The sequence below is a fragment of the Montipora capricornis genome, chromosome 12 (genome assembly GCF_036669925.1).
Source record: "Montipora capricornis isolate CH-2021 chromosome 12, ASM3666992v2, whole genome shotgun sequence".
Taxonomy (NCBI): Eukaryota; Metazoa; Cnidaria; class Anthozoa; order Scleractinia; family Acroporidae; genus Montipora; species Montipora capricornis.
Window position 1 is genome coordinate 31,682,438 of NC_090894.1, and position 7,500 is coordinate 31,689,937.

At 41.0% G+C, this 7,500-nt stretch overlaps 1 pseudogene; it reads right to left on the reverse strand.

Moving 5' to 3' along the window:
* Nucleotides 1-3,652: 3,652 nt before the first annotated feature.
* The window catches only part of LOC138025648 (uncharacterized), a 7,684-nt pseudogene continuing 3,836 nt past the window's right edge, over nt 3,653-7,500 (reverse strand).

The following is a 7,500-nucleotide window of genomic DNA, read 5'->3' on the forward strand; positions in this document are numbered from 1 at the left end:
TCTTCCTACTGAGCGAGGAGCAGGAATACAGCATCTGAACACAAAGCGCTTTCATATTTTTCCCGTTTTATTTCGTTGAATCCGTTAACGAGTTTTATTATCCCACATGGGGCTCGATCATCTTCAAAAGAGGCTCCATTATCCTACGAAGAGGCTCATGTTTTCCCTTAGTGGGCTTTTGTTTTTACTGTCTTGTCAGCGCGATTCAACGATTCCATGAAGAAAGTGAATGTTCTACCTCGCGATCACTACGGTACCGTTGTAAGGTCGGTTACAGTCTGTAACGCTTTGTCATTATGTTGCATGCGCACGTGTACGTAACTACCGTGGTGGTCCGGCGTTACACGTGATCGAAGCATGATCCAACTGGGCATCAAGTTTCGTTGATTTGCTGTTAGCCACTTTTTTGTTAGATGTGATACGCGTCCGCTTAAGGCACCAGCCTCGAAGAATTATTCTATAAGAGTTATCATTCAAACGTTTAAGTAAACGAGAACTGTAACTGCAGACGCGAATGACTTTCACCCGCAGAAAGTTTACAACAAACCACCATTGCTAAACCACATGAAGTATCATGAAGTAGTTTAGTTATCGAAAAGGTTTCAGTTACTTTACAATTTTAAGAAATTAATAGCCTTCTGTATGATCAATTTGTATAAGGAGCCACCACATGGAAGACGTCTTCACATAGTCGTTTTACGGTAGGACTCTTATAAATGGCAAGTAATTACTTCAGTTGTGAATTAGCATAGTCAGAAAGGTTTAAGTTTCAATAAAATTTGAAGAACAAAAAAAGTCCCTTCACCCTTACCCTTCACCCTTACCCTTCACCCTTCACCCTTACCCTTCACCCACCACCCTTACCCTACACCCTTCACCCTTCACCCTCACCCTTCACCTTCACCCTCACCCTTCACCCTCACCCTCACCCTCACCCTTCACCCTTCACCCGCGACCCGCGTTTTCGCAACGCCGGTACAAGCGTGAGACTATTTTTTCCAGCTATACCAATGTTTTTACTTTGTCTTCAGAAGATTCCAATACGGCATCTATGTTGTTTGTCGAGTTATTTTCTTTGTCGCTGTCATCTTCAGAGTAGTTCTCAATAAAGTACCCGCTGCTTATTAAAGAATTAGTATTTTGATTTCTATCGCTTTCAATAGTTGGATCCATTTCAGTTACATTTGAGTACGTTTCAGTTTCATCCAGCTCGCGGAACGAGCATCTTTTAGTGTACGTCTACCGCGAAAAGCGTGAGCCAATTTCTTTGTATTTGTTTTGAGCGCCCCAAGAAGAAATCGATTAAGCCAACTCAACGTCGAACTTCAGTAATCCAAACAAGGCGTCACAATAGACCCTTTGAATAAATGGCGCCCAAATTTGAATAACAATACTTGATACATCCTTGCCCTCGTGTTTATGTTTCAAAGGATTTTTCTCATGCATGTGAGGTTAAGGATGTATCAAGTATTGTTATTCAAATTTGGGCGCCATTTATGCAAAGGATCTATGCTCAACATGATTTTGGATTACGTGGTTTGCTTTTAATAACCAATGTAAACAGACCCACGTGCCTTCTATTGTGCATTGCCCAATCAAAATACCGCCACGTGCTTGCTATTGTGCATTGCCACGCGCTATCTGTATTGTGCATTTTGCTGCACCGGAAAAAAAACAAACTGAAATCTAACATGTTTTATAACTCGGTGCCCTTACGGGTCCGAGTAATTAACGAAACTACATTCAAGAGAAAAGAAAAGTCCAATGTTAAACTCATTCTGAACTCGCTCGAAAACGAACACTAAACTGAAGCCGCTGTTTCTTAAATTCCCCATTGGTCACTGTTGGCAATGCGTGAATTAAGGCCCGACGTTACCTATTGAACCGTTGGGTAGTGGAACTCAATGGAACTTGATCGAACGATTGGGTTCGATTAGCTCGATAATCGAACAAAATCGAACCTAAAAATTTGTGAGAGAGAGTTCGACTGCGTTCATTTCCGAATTAATCAAACCCAATCAAACTTAATCGAGCCCATCTTCGAACCCATCCATCTTCAAATCGAACCAATCGTTCGATTGTTCAAATTTTTTTGTGAGTTCGATTGCGTTCGATTACCGAACTCAATCGAACCCAATCGCGTGATTTCGTTCGATTGAGTTCGATTTGGTTCGATTAGTAACGTTGGGATTAAGAGGAAGTGATATAAAAATAATAAATGTAACAAAAACCGCATTTATACCTCTTTCGTATTAGTAACGATAATAGTCTTAAATGTTAGGTGGCCGAGCAAGGACCATATGAGTAGGTAGCTCCGTTTCTTTAAAGTTAGCTTGAGTCCATACCCACTAAGTAATAAGACTACCCTTCTCATTATATAGAGGGGTATCGTTCAAGAAAGAAACAAAACGGAAATGAAAGGTGTTTTGCCGTTAAAATACCAAGTGCGCGACCAAAACTTTTGACTGGCACACTCAAAGTTAATACCGTTTAAATGCGGCTTAAAACGTAACGTACAACTTAACTACAACGTATAAGGTAAACTGAACATGAAGACAAGAGAAAGTAACATTTCGCTAGCTTGCCATATTTAGAAATGTCAACATACACTATTACTAAATGGCGTTTGGTCTTGAGCTGTGATTAAGGTGATGGCGTTGTTGTATAGGACACCACGGATAAACCACGCAGCACCTAGTTGATAATTAATCAGCCTATATAGCAATGTAGAGTTAATAAGATGTCTTGAACGTCTAATATAAGGGAATCTCTCGTTGTTCACCTCAGTGGATAATATAGCAAATACTGTAGAAAATACCAAATGCAGAATTAGTGTATAGTTATGCAAAATAATTAGCAGACCTGGCAAAAACGATGGGTAATGTGGTTATGGGAAGGGGGCTTTATTGCCAGTGGTTTACCTTTACAGGTTCGAAAGATATCGAGGGCACCAAGTGAATGCGAACATATAGCATGTGCCGGAGCTCTAACTGCAATTATTCCTTGTCTATTATTTTCAGGTAATGTCTCTATGTTGTAAATGATTTAGCTTATTTCACCACACCGACATAGAATACACTGGACATTACTTTTCTACCGAAATGTTCAGCTGGTGATACAAAAAAATTTTGTGCACATTGGTAAGGCGTTCCCTGACAATGAAATTGATTTTTAATTGGGAACCGTTAAAACTAGCACTATCAGTACTGTTCTCCTTTCTGACACCAGCTAAATTTACGTGAAAATAAACACCCTGTTCTTTCCCTTCTCTCAGAATTCCTATTTTATCTTTCCAGGGACGACACTTTCTGTGAGTAATAGCAATATCATCTGGGGAAGGGAAGAGGTCATTATCTGCCATGCGTGCAAACCGTCTGCCACATCCAGTGCACGTTTTTACGCGGGAATGATCGGAAAGAAAGACAAGAGAGAAGGGATTGACACTTTCACCACTAACTTCATGTTGTCCATGTCTTCGAACAATCGTCAGTTTCAAGGGGCGTTGGACTTGCGCGGTACTTTGCAGCCTGTCCACGTGTTCAGTCACAAGGCTTTCTGCTCTCTTTGACTTTTTCCCCTTCTTCCTTTGGTGAGGCTTTTTTCCAGCATTGCCAACGTCAAGACCGTAAGTGGACATTTTGGTGACATTTGTCTACATCGCATTTTTCTTGTGCCATTGTAGAAGACCTTGAAGCTTACCCTTGTGTTCCGCGGCTGCCAATGTATGAGCACAGAGACTTGAGTGGTTGTAAGCTGGACACATAGCATCACAACTGAACATACCGTTCTTGTATTCTGTCACCACATGTGGTTTTGGTGATGTTTCCGATGCTACCAGTACAGTGTCGTCGTGTTGGAAGCACTCTGTAACTCTTTTCATTTGCAGCAGCCTCCGTGCTTTGGCAAACTGATTAGACAAAATGCTCTCTGGGATGCCAGAAATGCCAGACTGTTTATGCGATATTGACAATGTAGATGATGTTTGCAACACTGGACCACTCTCCTTGGCCTTGTTGGTATAAGCCCTTCTCTCGGTGGGGTTCATTTTTCTCCACCTTTCTGGGGATATCTTGAGGTGGCTGTATTCATTTGTCAATCTGCACTCACCCTGATCTAGGATTGCTCCTTCTAATAGTGCATCCTGTTCCTTCACAAGCTCATGGCTTTTGCAAATGAAGGTTACCAAACTGACAAGCTTGTGCTCAGTCTTCAGCTTTAAAAGGTGGTTTTCTGCTTCGTTGTCATTAATGGCATACAAGGAGTCTCCTAGTCCAACCTTCTGTCGGAGAGGTTTGAGAATAGAAACCACAAACCAGTCATAGAATGCTGGTTCCTGGTTGGTGATTTCCCTTTCGCGGTCATTCCAAACTTTTTCCAGGGAGCATAATTTGGCGTAAAAATAATCTGCGTCATCGGAATCTACAATTCCATGGTATGAGGTGGCAGCGACACTTTATCCAAATATGTCACACAGGAATTCATTTTGATCCCTTCCAAGAATACCCAGACTAGACATCTTCATTTCGATGTTCTTGCAAAGATGGATAAAGCATCTATGATGGTCAGCCTCAGGAAACGCTTCTCTAAATGCGTTTGACAAGGCACGTTCGCCATCTGTTCCAAACGCCTTGAGTTGCCCAGTGTGTGGATTGAATCGCTTCATCGCTGAACCTAGATACCTGTAAGTCTGCTCGGTTTTGCTTTGATGAACAAGCAAGGGTCCAAGGAAAACAGGAGGCTTACCAGTTCTCACGTTGTAGATCTTGAGCGGTCTATACGTCGTTGGAGTTACACGGAAATCTCCCAGATTAAACGTGGCATCCACACCAAGAATGGAAAAGGAGCCCTCTTGGGCACAGTACAACTCGATGTCTTTCAATTGCCGGTCAGTGGCAAGAAAGGCCACAGGTTCTGGCGCACCGACAACTTCTCTAACGAAGCCATCTTTGCTCTTGCACTTCTCCATCGCCTCTAGCAAGATATCCCTACTTTGGTTGGTGGAAGGCTCAAAGGAGGTTGTAGACGAAGCTAATGCGTTACTTACTTGTTTTGCATTTCGCGGCAGCTCACTTTTGGAACGACAGAATCCCAACCCGCCTTTTCGACGAACTGATTCGAAAAAGACCTTCCTGGATTGCCATTTCCTCGATGATACAGTTTCCTTCAGTTCTTTAATAGCGCTTGGTCTTGTTCGCACATACGGTTCGTTGCTGTTTTAAGAGTTTCCATGCTGTTTGAGTTTCAGTTGCACTTCCTCCTCTTCATAATAGTACTGAAGCAAGACAAATCGGTGCCTCTGCCACTTGCTGTCGTACAAGAAGGATAACCTCTTGTGATATTTAGCTTCCTTGTCATGATGATGATAGTGCTTGACAACCATTATGAAGTCGGCGTCGTTTCTCTTTTGTCTTGTTATCTTAAGATCCAAGATATCCCCCCTCACATTGCGGTCAACGGAAATGTAGCTTTTTGGAGAACCAGTATGAGTCCACTTGCCAAGATCGTCAGCTTTACAATCATCTGGATGGACAAGGGAGTCTAAGTCAACCAAAAAGGAGGCGTTTTCCATAACCTGAAGTGGCACTTCGGTACAGACGGGCTCTTATACTCTAATTAAAATGTCGACAGCCTCTTCACTTGAATATGCAGAGCCTCTTCCGTTCTCATAGTATGGGATACGCTTGTCGTCTTCGTAATACTTGTTAGATTCCTAGAAAGAGAACATTAACATATCACATATTGCATAGATATAGGAAGGGTTTAAGAGTCGCGCACAGTAACGGAAAGCCCACAAATTTTATGTTAAGATGTATACTGCTGTTTCAGTCTAACAACATGCATGGACGTTATAAGAAGTACCGATTAACCTAATGGAAATTTAGCATAGTCTGTTATTCAATTTATTGGATGGTAGTGAGTTTTTAACACACCTTTATCGTCGTTTCTGACGCCTGTTATATTCTAAAATGTGCTGTTTCAATAAATCAATGCTAGTAAAAAAATTGTGTATGACATTTCCTGCATTATGAAGCATGCGTGGCGAAAAATCGTAGAAAAACTATTGCGCTTTTACAAAGCGTTCAAAATGGAAATATTTTAATTGCCCAAACATGGTACCGATCATGAGTAAAAATCCAATTCTTGGAAAAGCAATTAATGAAGTAATTAACCAAAACTTTCTGGACACCAAAATAGCTAAATACACTCCTTGGTGTTATTTTGCCTCTATATTCCATCAAGAAAGGAGAGTTCTGCTTTCAATCGAAATACATTTGGACATACCTGCTCAGAATCCTCCTGTCCATCTTCGATTTCACTTTCATCACCACTGGTGGTTTCGCTTTCATCACTACTGATACTTTCATCATTACTGTACTGTCGACTATCTCCACGAAGTCTACTTTACATTCTGTTGCTGCAGTGTCCCCGTTGCTTTCAAAACATATTGCTCTACGCAGAACGCCAACTTCCTCCACTTTTCGTTTTCTGTAACAAGAATAAAAGGTTTGTTTAACAAAGTGAACCCCTCTTAAAGGATTACAACACCAGCCATCAAGTAGCTGCCGTTGTGGGGTTTTACAACATTGGGTGAGTCAACAATACACCTTGTCATAAAAGCCAATTGCAGCTGCCACAGCTGGCGACAAATGTACAAACGCTTTCAAGAGTTGTTACGCTACATAGAAAACTGATCAACTAAGGCTAGAAAGATTGTGTCAGTGTCAGCAGCTGTGGTCTAGCTTCCTCCACGGGTATCTAAAAAATGGTTAACTTGAACGCTTGGTTTTCCTGTTGCTATGTGTAAATTTTTTTGGTCATGCATGTTACCCCTAACATCGCATGTTTTCATAACATTTCAATGTAGTTTTCGAGCATACACCTTAGGTCTTTTAGCATCTGGTGACTGAACTGGGCTGCTATCAACCTATTAAAATGAAGTAAAATAAATTATCAATCCATGAACAAAGGTATCAGTAATAAACTATTGTTAAATGCATGCACAAAAACGAACTCTAACAACATTTCGGTTTCATCTGACTATGACGGCGAGATTATGAGGAAAAAATGCAATGTTAAATAATGGCAATAAACATTGGTGATATTTCAATTGTCCATAAAAACACACCTGTTGAAAAACGGATGACGTTGATTTTGGTGCGAAATCACCTTCACTTTCCCTAATAACACTGGAGAAAAATGAACAGGACGAAGTGAAAATGGGAATACAGTGGAACTCTGATAGGTACTGATAACTTACAGAAAACGACGAACGATTAGCATGCTTTCCCGTAGTTCATTCAGTTGACACAAGGTGATCACGTGCACCTTTATGGTTGCCTAGCACGTGGTCAATTTCTTCCTTTTGACAAAACATCATAAAAGTCAGAGACTGCAGAAATCCTCTTCTTTTTTTTACGATCGATTGTCAATAATCTTTCGATGAGAATTCGATTCAGAGCTATATATAAAAACTATGTTATTTTTTTCCTTTATCTGAGA